General features: G+C 47.3%; 1 protein-coding gene and 1 long non-coding RNA gene across 3 annotated transcripts in view; one reads left to right on the forward strand and one right to left on the reverse strand.

Moving 5' to 3' along the window:
- Positions 1-14,324, forward strand: part of LOC307199303 — a 270,585-nt gene that overhangs the window by 66,975 nt on the left and 189,286 nt on the right. The window lies entirely within an intron of this gene.
- The window catches only part of PTH1R (parathyroid hormone 1 receptor), a 228,536-nt gene continuing 214,330 nt past the window's right edge, over positions 119-14,324 (reverse strand). Inside the window, exon 14 of the transcript XR_013831822.1 lies at positions 119-194. The gene's annotated coding sequence lies outside the window, so the exon portion shown is untranslated. The remainder of the gene's footprint in view (positions 195-14,324) is intronic.

The raw sequence follows: 14,324 nt of genomic DNA on the forward strand, positions 1-14,324 counted from the left end.
TCTGTTTTACCACACCCCCAGCACAAATCTGGTTTCATCACGTTGTCCCGTTGCGCCAGAAGCGGTTTAGTCCTGCTGGCCCCATGACCTCTGTGGACAAACGCTGGCTCCCTTGGCCTGAAAGCGAGATGAGCGCCACAACCCCAGAGTCGCCTTTGACTGGACTTAACCGTCCAGGGGTCCTTTACCTTTACCTTACCATCTGCAGATTGGATGAGTGTCCCCTCGATTACCTCATCCAAGTCAGTTATAAAGTTGTTGAAGAAGAAGAAGGAGGAGGAGGAGGAGGAGGAGGAGGAGGAGAGTTTGGATTTGATATCCTGCTTTATCACTAGCCGAAAGAGTCTCAAAGCGGCTAACATTCTCCTTTCCCTTCCTCCCCCACAATAAACACTGTGAGGTGAGTGGGGCTGAGAGACTTCAGAGAAGTGTGACTGGCCCAAGGTCACCCAGCAGCTGCATGTGGAGGAGCGGGGAAGCGAACCCGGTTCCCCAGATTACGAGTCTATCGCTCTTGTCCACTACACCACACTGGCTCTCTCAAATTGTCATTGTTGAATGACAATGTGCCCAGGACAGACCCTTGCAACACCACGCTTGCCACTAATGCTGTGCTGTTGCATCAATGAAAGCTTGCAAAATACCCCCCACTCAAAAACAAGATGTCAGTCTCGAGGGACCACAAATTGTTTCCCCCCCCTAAATAATATTTATTAAGATTTTGGAAATTACAAAAAGAAAAAAGAAAAGTTAAACATAGAAAAACAGAAACAAAAACAAAAACACTACATAAAACATTAAATTAGCAAAACAAAACAAAACCAATTAAAAACACTTCCAATATTTTCTATCTTAACTTTCATACACTTGTTTCATTGACTTCCTCAACGCCTCCCTTTTTGTATTCCACTTCAATTAACTATTTCAGCAAGTCCTTTCCATCTTCATCTATTTTCTGTCTTATAGTTAATTTTAACATATTGTAACCTAGTTTCCCCCCCTTTTAATGCATTAACCATCTATCTATACCTAGTTCCTTCTAACATGCCAAAGCCATATAACTTTATTCCACCTTTTTTCTAAAGCTCCTTAATTTTACAGTATTTCTGTAAATAATCTTTAAATTGAATCCTTTTATCCAGTGAGCTGGCTTAACTGTCAGTGAAGCTGGATTTGTTTGTTTCGGAATCAGTGCCTTTCCCCCAGTGATGATGCCAAAAGCTGACTTTGCTTCCAGGCCAAACAAGAGACTGGCTCACCCCTCCAAAACACCCCCCGATCTCTGGACTGAGTCCCAGGAATTCCAGCAGGGGAAAGTAAATAAGGTCTCGGTCTTCAGATCAACAGCTGGGTTTTTTTTTTTAACGGCTATAATATAATGAGGTATAATTCATTAATTTGCCAGGGAAACAGCCGTGTGGTAAAAAAAGTTGGCTTAGAAAGGAGGAGTAAATCTATAATTCTTCACCCTTCTGGATGCTGTGCTAAAATGAAAATGATGCTGTCAGGGGCTCAGGAGCAGAGGCACAGGGAAGAGAGGAGATGGAGAGCGAAGGGGAAGAATCCGAGGGGAGCGTAGGAGAAGAGGACAGTGGACCGAGGGATTCCATGAGCCTCTCCAGCGAATCGGAAGATTCACAGAAGGGGGCGCCAGTGGCCAGGGGTAGGGGGTTCCCAAGGGGAATGCCCCAGGAGCAAGGGGGCAGCAGGGACTCCCAGAGCAGTAGCTGGAAATCAGGACCAGCTTCCCCACCAGAGCAGAGTGGGGGGGAAGAGTCCCAAGGATCGGGGCCAGTGCATTCCCCACCAGGGAGAGAAGATAAGGCTGGGCTGACCACGCCTCCATCAGAAAGTCGGACAACGGAGGAGAGGTCAGATCCGGCCAGTGTCCTGGAAGAGGGAAGCAGTGACTGAAGTACTGTAACGGTTAGGAGAAAGGTCACTGGGCTGGCGCGAGAGGCAAGTTCAAATGTACAGGAGCGCAGGACAGCAGAGAATGAGGATTGGGAACCGGGTCCTAAAGCCCGCCGGAGGGAGGGGGAGGAGCTAAGCGACTCAGCGTCGGAAGAGTCCAGAAAGGGCAATGCCCCAGCGGGCAGCAGGACCCAGAGGAGGAGAGAGCAGCGTAAAAGGTGGAGCAGGGCTAGGATCTTAAACTGGTGTCATAGGGGAGGAGACTCAGACGGGACTTCACCGATCTAGGGTTTAAGACGTAGGGCTGCACGCTGTGGCTTTGAAATGGAAACTGAACTTCAATAAAGACTTTTGTACATTACTACAGCCTAGCGTTGGTCCTCTGTGAGCTGGGACCTAGAGGCAGCTCTGACAGATGCGTTTCAGAATTATTGCACAGAATCAATGCACACAGAAGTGTCAGCCAATCCTACTCTTTTGCAGGATACTCCATTCCAGGGGTCAGCAAACTAAGAGCCCGGATGTGGCTCCCCAGGCTCATAAATCCAGCCCACGGACCCTGCCGCCTGCTCAGTCAGTTCCTGTGCGCTGTGGATGCCTTGCCGCGCGGGGACTGACTTCTGTGATGTGGCACGGCTTCGGATTGGCTGCAGGAAGCTCCTGCAGCCAATCCAGAGTGTGGATGCCTCTGGGGGGGGGGGGCGAGGCTGGTGTGGCTTCAGATTGGCTGCAGGAAGCTCCAGCAGCCAATCCGAAGCCTCAACACCTGTGGCTTAGGTAAACTCGGTGCGGCCATGGACGGAGAGGCATTGTGATGGGCACATCATGGGGCTTCAGCCAGAGCTTGGCGTGCCTGCTGGCGCTGCACCTGGTGCCTGGCTCGGTGCTGCTGCTGGTGGCATGCTCGGCAGACTATATATATATATTTTTTTTTTGGGGGGGGAATGAACAAATTCCTATGCCCCACAAATAACCCAGAGATGCATTTTAAATAAAAGGACACATTCTACTCATTTAAAAACACGCTGATTCCTTGACCGTCCGTGGGCCGGATTGAAAAGGCTATTGGGCCGGATCTGGCCCCTGGGCCTTAGTTTGCCTACACATATCCTACATGTCAAGGATGCGAGTGGTGCTGTGGGTTAAACCACAGACCCTAGGACTTGCCAATCAGAAGGTCGGCGATTCGAATCCCCGTGACGGGGTGAGCTCCCGTTGCTCGGTCCCTGCTCCTGCCCACCTAGCAGTTCGAAAGCAAGTCAAAGTGCAAGTAGATAAATAGGTACCACTCCGGCGGGAAGGAAAACGGTGTTTCCGTGCGTTGCTCTGGTTCGCCAGAAGCAGCTTAGTCATGCTGGCCACATGACCCAGAAGCTGTCTGCGGACAAACGCCGGCTCCCTTGGCCAATTAAGCAAGATGAGCGCTGCAACCCCAGAGTCGGTCACGACTGGACCTAATGGTCAGGGGTCCCTTTACCTTTAGCTATCCTACGTGTCTTTCAACTGTGGATCCAACAGAGGGCAGCACAGCGCCTCTTCCAGATGCATTTTACACCTCTATCAGAGCGAGAATGGGGAAGAGAGCAACAGGGCGACAGTTTCTGCATGCTTAGCAAGAATCTATCTTGCTGATTTCAGCTGCCAGCTGTGGTGCCTGTGGGAGCACGAGAAGTAATTGCCTGCTCAGTGCGTGCTCAGGCTCAGAATGACTGACGGCCCCCATTAGGAAGCCAAGCTGTTTTCATGTGACACATCGCAGGCATGTCATGTGCCTCCTTGTTTGGCCAGGACATTTGCTGAAAGGATGGATCTGGTGGAAAGTTACAGCGAGAGGGAAATTGGACATAAGGGGACTCAATTCTTTTGCCTGGCTGTCTAACCCGGGGGTAGGCAACGAAGGGGGGCCCTACATCCGACCATAGCTGTCAACTGTCCCTTATTTGGCGGGAAACTCCCTTATCCCAGCGCTGTGTCCCGCTGCTGTCCCTTATTGATGATGTCCCTTAAATTTCCCGGGTTTCAAAGGAAGCAGCTCCTCTCCCTCCCTCCCTGCCAGCCAGGAAGAAGGGAGGCTCCAACTGGGTTGCTTGGCTGCCCAGTCCGCCCCCCTCCGGCCTCCTCTCACCAGCCTTGGCACCCGGGAACCCCTCCCCACCAGGACTGGCGGAAGCCTCGGGCCCTTCCGCCGCCATCCTCCTCGCGGCCGCTGAACTGGGCGTCTCTGCCTGGGGCCTCCCCTCTGCCCGCCGCTGCCACTCCCACTAGGCCGTACTGCAGCTGTGCCGCCGAAGAACCCGGATGAGATGGGCAGCCTGGCACGGTGTATGAATTGTTGAGGAGCCTTGAGAGGAGAGCGAGGGCGACCGTAGAGAAAGCAGTTCAGAGAGAGGAGGCGGAGGCGGAGGCGGAGAAGGAGGCACGGGCAGGTGTTCCAGGGGCTAACCATAGCAGGGGAAAGCGGAGGAAGGGCCGCAAGCGCTTCTCCCACAGATTTGTAGTGGTAGACTAGCATAGATGGTCTGATCTGCGGGTTTACTTCGGGTGCTATTTCCCCCCCTCTCTTCCTCCCGCCCCGCCTGATGGAACTGAGAGCTGCAGGTGGAGCACGAGAGAAAAGATACAAACCTGCAGCAGCATCTTCATAGCTTGGACTTCATTTTGCGCAAAAAGTGGTTGCTGCTTGTAGTTATTTAATTGCTGGTGTCTTGAGCAGCAACTTCTGGAAATGAAGGGCTAGAAACAGGCGCTGCTCTCCCAAATTATCTGGTCCCTTTTATTTCAGCTGGTTGACTAAAATCCCTTATTTTGGCTGCTGATCCCTTATTTTCGAGGCTGCTGGTCCCTTGTTTTTAAATCTGTAAGTTGACAGCTATGCATCCAACGTAGCTAATTGTTGGAAGATTCAAAGCGGATAAAAGGAGGTGCTTTTTCACGGAGTGCATAGTTAACCTGTGAACTCCCTGCCACAGGAGGCAGGTATAGCAACCAACGGGCTTAAAAGAAGTTTGGACAAAATTAACGGAGGAAGAGAGGGCTATTGATGGCTACAAGCCATGATGGCTCTGCCTTGTCTCCACAGTCAGAGGCAGCAATGCTTCTGAACACCATTTTCTGGAAGCCACAGGAGGGGAGAGTAGGCTCTTGTGTTCGAATCCTGCTTGCCAGTTTCCCATAAGACTAGAAAAATGCAACATGTGCTGCTGATAGAAGTATTTCGACTCATGCAACACGTTGGCGACTAATATACACACAATAATTACCAAAATGATTATACATTCTTTATCAATCTTCTGAGAAAAATGCAAAACCCTATTCAAAGCCACAGAAACTTGCAAACTCTCCAACCTAAGCTGAACTTATAATGTCTGATATCAATGGATTTTTCAAGTGCTTAACTCAGTCTTTTGTTTTCTTCAGTAGTCTAATCTCAAAGCCTTGATACGTATACAGTAGTACCTCGGGTTACAGACGCTTCAGATTACAGACTCCACAAACCCAGAAATAGTACCTCGGGTTAAGAACTTTGCTTCAGGAAAAGAACAGATATCGTGCTCCGGTGGCACGGCGGCAGCGGGAGGCCCCATTAGCTAAAGGGGTTCTTCAGGTTAAGAACAGTTTCAGGTTAAGAACGGACCTCTGGAATGAATTAAGTACTTAACCCAAGGTACCAATGTATTGATATTCAATTTCATAGAGAATACTATTTCTTGGGGACTTCCGGGTTAGCGCCATCGGCAATGGCGGAATTCCTCTGATCCAGAGGAACCCGCTCCGCGAAAATCGGGTCTTGCCACCGCGGCGAAGGCGGAGACCCTTTAAAAATCTCAGGCGGAGGAAGCCTGGGAACGCGGGATTCGGCGGACACCAGGAGCGCCCCCCCTACACGCAAGGAAACCCCTTTTTCGGGGATCCGAAGCGACATGGGGTGAGCGGCGCGGTGTTTTGAATCGACCGCTTTTCTTGTGGAGTGAAGCCGCACAGCCGTTGCTGGAGAGCGCTGACTTTTTCCTGTGGACAATTGGACTCTAAACAAGTACCCGTGAGTAGAACGGAAAATTGGGCTAAGAAACATTTTAATTTGGCACTCGAGCGGGAAGGTTCTAAACAGGAAGTCCGCCTTCCGCTTTTGTAAATAGCCTGAAGCAAAAATTGTGCAAGCTAAAGTCTGGAAAGTTGTACATAAAGGTTTAAAATTCCTCCTGTTTTAACCATCTAAACCCCTCTTGGAAGCAGGAGTAAAGAGGGGGAATTTTGACTGTTTAAGCCTGCAGGAGAGAGAGTAAAGAAAGATAAATTTCCACCATCTCAAACCTGGGAACGGGGTGTCAGAGACAGAGATTTTTGGTGAAGTTCATTGACTGTGAAAGGAGCATCCTTTGACAGATAGTTAAAGAAGAGAAACAAATTGGCTCCAATGTTGCCTTTTGCATTTAAAAGAAACAAGAAATCTGAAAAATGAAAGTAACTTTTTTTTGTTGTATCAAAAGATGGATACAAATAGAAATTGTCTCCTCTAGAGCGAGCTTGTTAAATTGTTGCTGGAGTTGATCTGGGGACTCTACAGCTGCGGTGATAAGGATCGTGGGATCAGACTGTGACCTTGAACAAAAATGTGTTTGGAAGAAGTTTTGGTGCTTGCCTTTTGCAAGACAAGCGCTTTGTTGGAGCAGATGCATGAGAAGATGGACTTGATGACTGTTGCAGTCAAAAATTTTGGGCAAACAGTGAATACTTATACAGAAACCATCCAGGAGCCAACTCAGGAACCTGCTTTGACAGAGCAAGTGCAAACGCAGAAGATAATGGAGGAGGCTGCTGTTTAACCTCAAGTAATACAAATGGAGAAGCCCAAGGCCCTACAGGAGCATAAGCCGTTGTGGTTGAAGGTTGAATCTGGAGTGGGCCAGGGGGGGTCTGGAGTTGTGGGGGCCCTTAAGTTTGGAGGGACTTTGAAACACGCCTTTAAATATTTTCTGGACTACACTGTTGATTGTGGGGAATGGGATTGTGGGGAATGGGCCGATCTGCTGAGGAGAGACGGAGATATTTTTGAGTTGGAACATCCCCGAGACCTACTCCTCAATGAGAAAGGAAAGGAATTAAGAAAGAGATCAACAAAAGATAAGGTAAAGTGCAAGTACAAACAAGAAGAAGATCTGCAGAAGGGACATGGAAAAGACTTAAGAGCCTCGGACATAATATTACCAGGTTGATGGACTAGATGGAACGGACAGTAAGGACTGACATAACCTGAGACCAGGAAGAAGAGACGCTGGAGGAAGATTGGAAGAATTTTTTTTACTTATATTGGAAATTAGTGTAAAATTAATGAGCATTAGGAAAATGTTGGAATGAAAATATTTGGCTTTAGTAGAAATGATATAAGGAATTATGTACAGATAAATATTAAGTTTTAAGCTTTAAGGTATTTTATAGAAAGATAAGGTTAAAATAAATTAAGGTAAATTGAATGACAGAATATAGTGAAAGATGGAAAGGATTTGCTGAGTTAACTAATAGGTTAGAATGTTAAGACAAATTACTCAATTAAAATTGAGAAAGATGGAAAGAATTTGCTGAAACAAATAACTAAACTAGAATACAAAAAGGGAGGTGTGAGGAGGTCGATGAAACAAGTAAATGAAGGATGGAGATATGGAATATTGGATGTGTGGTTTTTTTATTGTTATTGGTGTATTGGTTTTTATGTGTGTTTTTTTCTTTTTTGATATACTGTTATGTATGTTTTGTTAATTTTTTTGTTGTTCTCTCTTTTGCTTTTTTTTGGTAATTTTTGAAACTTCTAATAAATATTTTTTTTTTTTTAAAAAAGAGAATACTATTTCTTGGCTTAAGTTTGAGAGACTGATTTAGCAAATCAATCTCTTAAACTTAAGCTAAGAAATAGCCAAGAAATAGTATCAAGGCTTCGAGATTAGACTACTGAAGAAGCCCGGAAAACTACCTTGGGAGTGTGCTACTTGCAAGCCCCACGCACTGGGGCGAATAGCGGCCTCTTGATTACTTGAACTGCCAGGGCAAAACAGTTGCCAAACGCTGTACCCTGTCGTCTACAACTTCATTGTCCACAACTTCATTAACATCTCTCGGTATTGTGAACAACCCCGAACTTACCTTTTGTTGGTATCTTCCTGAACTTACCTAAAAAGATAAAGAAAACAAAAGCCTGAGTTAAGCACTTGACAAATCCATTGGTTTCCCATAAGATGCATCTGGTTGGCCAAAGTGAGAACAGGATGCTGGACTTAGATGGGCCATTGGCCTGATCCAGCAGGCTCTTATTATGCTCTTATTTTTTTTAATGACTTTTCCCCGATTGCAAAAAAAAAGCCTGGACTTTTTGGGGAAGGTGGTTTCTTGTACAAGTACTTCCAATCGACAACAAACGGGCAACCTGAATTTGTTAGTATGGGACTAGGGACTCAGCTATACAACTGCAAATGAAACGTTTCAAATGTGTTGTCAAGTGCAATATACAAATGTGACACTAGATGGCGAAAATGAGCTATGCAAAATTTGATGTATTTTTCAAAACGTTTCATTTTCACTGTGTTTTTTTAATATATGTAGATTTCACTTAGATTCCACCTTAGAACAGCAAGAGTCTGATAGCGTCTTTAGGGTTGTACATAGCAATTATCTGCAAACATTCTGGAAAATGCCTGAAACTTACACGTGATTGATGCTTTGGGAGGAGAATCCCATCTTTGCTTACCTCTAGGGGTGGGGATGGACTTGGATTCAGTTTGCATTTAAAGGTGAACCCACCATATGCACATTTTCAGAAACAAAATGCAAACTGAAACATAGCTGTATTTTGGAATTCGCCCTTCTCCAGATTTCTCAATGCAGTTCTCCAGTGGGAGCAGCCGCCGAGACCATATAACCCCAGTCCTGAAAGACCTACATTGGCTCCCAGTACGTTTCCGAGCACAATTCAAAGTGTTGGTGCTGACCTTTCAAGCCCTAAACTGCCTCAGTCCTGTATACCTGAAGGAGCGTCTCCACCTCCATCATTCTGCCCGGACACTGAGGTCCAGCTCTGAGGGCCTTCTGGCCGTTCCCTTCCTGAGAGAAGTGAGGTTACAGGGAACCAGGCAGAGGGCCTCCTTGGTGGTGGCGCCCGCTCTGTGGAATGCCCTCCCATCAGATGTCAAGGAAACAAACAACTATCTGACTTTTAGAAGCCATTTGAAGGCAGCCCTGTTTAGGGAAGCTTTTCATGTTTAATGTTTTATTGTGTTTTTAATATTCTGTTGGAAGCCGTCCAGAGTGGCTGGGGAAACCCAGCCAGATGGGCGGGGTATAAATAATAGATGATGGTGATGAGATGATGATGATGATTAACCTAAGAGGTATATATCAACCTTTTCCTCAATTTTGTCTTTTAGTCTGTTCTCCTTTTAATTTGCTTCTCCCATTATTCCCCCCCTTCTAATCCATGGATAGGCAAACTAAGGCTCAGGGGGCTGGATCCGGCCCAATTGCCTTCTAAATCTGGCCCGTGGACAGTCCGGGAATCTGTGTGTTTTTTAATGAGTAGAATGTGTGCTTTTATTTAAAATGCATCTCTGGGTTATTTGTGGGGCAAAATATAGTCCAGCTCCCCACAAGGTCTGAGGGACAGTGGACCGGCCCCCTGCTGAAAAAAGTTTGTTGACCCCTGTATCCTTTCTTTCCTTTCTGTCAAATAAAGCAATTTTCTTTCTTCCCTGCACTGCCTATTACCCTATTTCCTGAATTTATCCTATTTTTACAATTGTATCCAAGTATACTTTTGTAATTGTATCTGAGAGTTTGTTTTATAATTGAATCCAGTTAATTTTAAATTGTATCTAGTTTTTTGTTTCTTCTTCTTCTTCTTCTTCTTCTTCTTCTTCTTCTTCTTCTTCAGTCTAGTAATGTGTCCAAAAATACACATATTTTGGACACATTACTAGACTGAAGAAGAAAGAACGGAAATGGTAGAGCCATTTCCATCCCTGCTTATCTCCCTTTACATATTGGCTGCTATGTAGAAATTATCTGGCAGATTTCTCTTCCTTGGCCCGCTTAGAAAACACTGCTAATCTGTCATGGCATCTCACAGCCACTGCTTTGCCTCAAAAAGGCTCTTAATTGTTGCAGCCAATCGCCTCGTTTTCCTAGTTGATGTGCACCAGCAGGACTCCCCCTACTGGTGGTTAACCCTTCCCGGACTTCAAGCGGACGGGCTGAAGTCGGATATAGTTGGTTAGGACCAATGCCTAAGCCAAGACACTGGTACCTTGAGTTAAGTACTTAATTCGTTCCGGAGGTCCGTTCTTAACCTGAAACTGTTCTTAGCCTGAAGCACCACTTTAGCTAATGGGGCCTCCCGCTGCCGCCATGCCGCCAGAGCACGATTTCTGTTCTCATCCTGAAGCAAAGTTCTTAACCTGAAGCACTATTTCTGGGTTAGCGGAGTCTGTAACCTGAAGCGTATGTAACCCGAGGTACCACTGTACCGCTCATCACCTGTAACCAATAAAGTTGTGGCCTTATTTAGCCATGTGCCATGTGTCTTTATTTCCACCTGGAGGGGGGGTGTGTGTTCAGGAACTCACCACGCAATGTAAAAAGAGCATGCTGGATCCGGCCAGTGGCCCATTCAGTCCAGCATCCTGTTCTCACAGTGGCCAGCCAGATCCCTGTGGGAAACCAGCAGGCAGGATTAAAACACAGGAGCCCTCTCGCCACCTGCAGGTTTCAGCAACAGGTATTACGAAGCATTGTTGACTCCAACTGTGGAGGCAGAGCCGAGCCATCAGGACTAGTAGCCGTCAATAGGTCTCTCCTCCTCCACAAATATGTCCAATCCTCTTCTAAAGCCATCTAGGTTGCTTGTCAACCCTACCTCCAGTAGCAGCGAGTTCCATAGGTCTTTTTTTTTAAAAAAACACATTTAATCATTTTTCCGATACAAACAACAACTGCAAAAGGCACTACAACAAAAATCATAATAACAATAACAACACAATTTGATTTAAATACACTGATATACCTATGACCGCACCTTTTAAACAATATTTTCCCACCTCTCTCTCCTCCCCTCACTATCTGCCTTATCGCTTAAATATTCATTCCAGAATTCGTCATATTTATCCATTCTTAATTTGCCTCGACATGCATTTTGTTCATATGTAGCTAATCTGTCCATATCAATCCATGAGCTCAATGGAATCTTTTTGCCACTCTTCCAATTCATCAAAACAAGTTTTTTGGGGTTTTTTTTGCTTCTACTATAGCACAGTACATCCTTTTTTTTTAACCCCTTGAAATCTCCCACGATTCCGGAATATAATTTAGAATTAAATTCAATTCCCCTAAATAACAATTTCTTTTTATTACTCTTACTATAAATATCCTCACCTCACACCAAAATGATCTTATCATCGGGCAGTTAATCATATGTACTAAGTTCGCATTTTTACTCCTACCTGGATGGTGGCTAACAAATTGAGGTTGAATCCTGACAAGACAGAAGTACTGTTCTTGGGGGACACGAGGTGGGCAGGTGTGGAGGACTCCCTGGTCCTGAATGGGACAACTGTGCCCTTGAAGGACCAGGTGCGCAGCCTGGGAGTTATTCTGGACTCACAGCTGTCCATGGAGGCGCAGGTCAATTCTGTGTCCAGGGCGGCTGTTTATCAGCTCCATCTGGTACGCAGGATGAGACCCTCTCTGCCTGCAGACTGTCTCACCAGAGTGGTGCATGCTCTGATTATCTCCCGCGTGGACTACTGCAATGCACTCTACATGGGGCTACCTTTGAAGGTGACCTGGAAACTACAACTAATGCAGAATGCAGCAGCCAGACAGACTGGTGACTGGGAGTAGCCGCCGAGACCACATAACACCGATCTTGAAAGACCTACATTGGCTCCCAGTACGTTTCCGAGCACAATTCAAAGTGTTGGTGCTGACCTTGAAAGCCCTAAACAGCCTCGGTCCACCCCCATCGTTCTGCCCGGAAACTGAGGTCCAGCGTTGAGGGCCTTCTGGCGGTTCCCTCCCTGCGAGAGGCCAAGTTACAGGGAACCAGACAGAGGGCCTTCTCAGTAGTGGCACCTTCCCTGTGGAACGCCCTCCCACCAGATGTCAAAGAGAACAACAACTACCAGACTTTTAGAAGACATCCCTGTTTAGGGAAGCTTTTAATGTTTGATGCATTACTTTATTTTAATATTGTGTTGGAAGCCACCCAGAGTGGCTGGGGAAGCCCAGCCAGATGGGCGGGGTATAAATAATAAGTTATTATTATTTTATTATTATTACATCTCCAGCAACAGCGAGTTCCATAGGTTAACTGTGTGCTGCACGAAGAAGTCCCCCCCCCCCACAGCTAATTGCCTTCGGTAGCCGTCTCCTGCTCCACAAATCTGTCCAATCCTCTGAACAGCCACCAATTTGCACAGCTTTTAGAGGGGATTGGACAAAGAGGACCAGGCTACCCGCTGCAAAGGCCTACGCTCTAATTCTGCTGTCTGAGGCATCATCCCTTTCATAGAATCATAGAATTGTAGGGTCATCTAGTCCAACCCCCTTTCCTCCCGTCCAACCCCCTTTCCTCAGGAGATAAGACCGAACCGTTGCAAGGCGCGGATTCCCCTTTCCTCTCCTGCTCTCCGACCCTGACCTGTCAATAACGACCCCTGCTAATTATTATTAATAGGGAAGGTTAATAGGAAAGGCATTTACCAATGGCACAGAGCAACCCCCCCCACTGCTGGGCAAAGCTCCGATGCCAGGAGGGGGTGGAAAAAGGCTTTCTTTGTGGCCATGCTGCAATTATGCGTCCCCTGTGGCTTTCTGCCGCGCGTATAATTTTTGACGAACGAGGCCCCGAGGCCTTCGCTCCGATGGCGAGTTGTTTTGATTGCAACAGGCTTTGATTCATGGGAGCCAAATATATATTTATTTTCGTTTTGCTCAGCCACCCTACTGCTCCAGGTCTCCCCCTTGCCGTTCCCTGCTTGGCAGGCCTCCCTCTTCTCCGTCGACTTCATTGTGGGGAGTGACAGAGGTCCTGTTGACCCAACAGGGATGGCCTCTGCGGCTCGAGGTGTCCTTTTTGCTCTTCAGTACACCGGCCACTGTCCTGGCTGCGTGCCGGGGCGGGGGGGGGGGTAAACAGATGGATGGGTGTTCCACCAAACACCTCCCCTGGCAGGCTCCAGTTGTTCCTCTCGTTTGGCAAATGAACATCGGGTTCCTTGCCCTCCGCTCCCCTCTCCGGGGCCCGTCTCAAGAAATGATGGACCAAAATGGCGACATGACACAAGTAAAATCACTCGTGGCCAGGAGGAAGAAGACAGGGAAAATGCTTCTCTCCTGTTCTATAGAACTTGTAGGCATCCAGTAAGTTGGACACTGGAAGATTTGGGAAAGGACTCCTTCACTCGGAGCATTGTTGGACTATGGAACTCCTTGCCACAGGAAAAAGCGATGGGAGACCAGCTTAGGTGGCTTTAAAAGAGGATTGGGCAAAATTATGAAGGAGGAGAAGGCTACCCATGGCTGTTTCTCGCCAACTGCCTCTTATCCTAGAGGTAAAGGTAAAGGTAAAGGTACCCCTGCCCGTACGGGCCAGTCTTGACAGACTCTGGGGTTGTGCGCCCATCTCACTTAAGAGGCCAGGGGCCAGCGCTGTCCGGAGACACTTCCGGGTCACGTGGCCAGCGTGACATCGCTGCTCTGGCGAGCCAGAGCCGCACACGGAAACGCTGTTTACCTTCCCACTGGTAAGCGGTCCCTATTTATCTACTTGCACCCGGAGGTGCTTTCGAACTGCTAGGTTGGCAGGCGCTGGGACCGAGCAGCGGGAGCGCACCCCGCCGCAGGGATTCGAACCGCCGACCTTTCGATCGGCAAGTCCTAGGCGCTGAGGCTTTAACCCACAGCGCCACCTGCGTCCCTATCCTAGAGGTATCCTATGGCTATTTTGGCTAGTAGACATGGATAGCAGTGCCGGATTTACGTATAAGCTAAACAAGCTATAGCTTAGGGCCCCACTCTCTTGGGGGCCCCCAAAAAATCCAAAGGGGGAAAAACCTGGATGTACATTTCCAAAATATAAAACAAATAAAATAAAACTTACATGCAGCAACAGTGTTTTGTGCTGTGTGGGTTCTTCTTCTTAATAGTATTTCAGTTCAACAATTACAGTGGTACCTCTGGGTACGTACTTAATTCGTTCCAGAGGTCTGTTCTTAACCTGAAGCACCACTTTAGCTAATAGGGCCTTCCGCTGCTGCCGCGCCGCCGGAGCATGATTTCTGTTCTCATCCTGAAGCAAAGTTCTTAACCAGAGGTACTATTTCTGGGTTAGCGGAGTCTGTAACCTGAAGCGTCTGTAACCCGAGGTACCA

Source organism: Podarcis cretensis (assembly GCF_951804945.1).
Source record: "Podarcis cretensis genome assembly, chromosome: 12".
Classification (NCBI taxonomy): domain Eukaryota; kingdom Metazoa; phylum Chordata; class Lepidosauria; order Squamata; family Lacertidae; genus Podarcis; species Podarcis cretensis.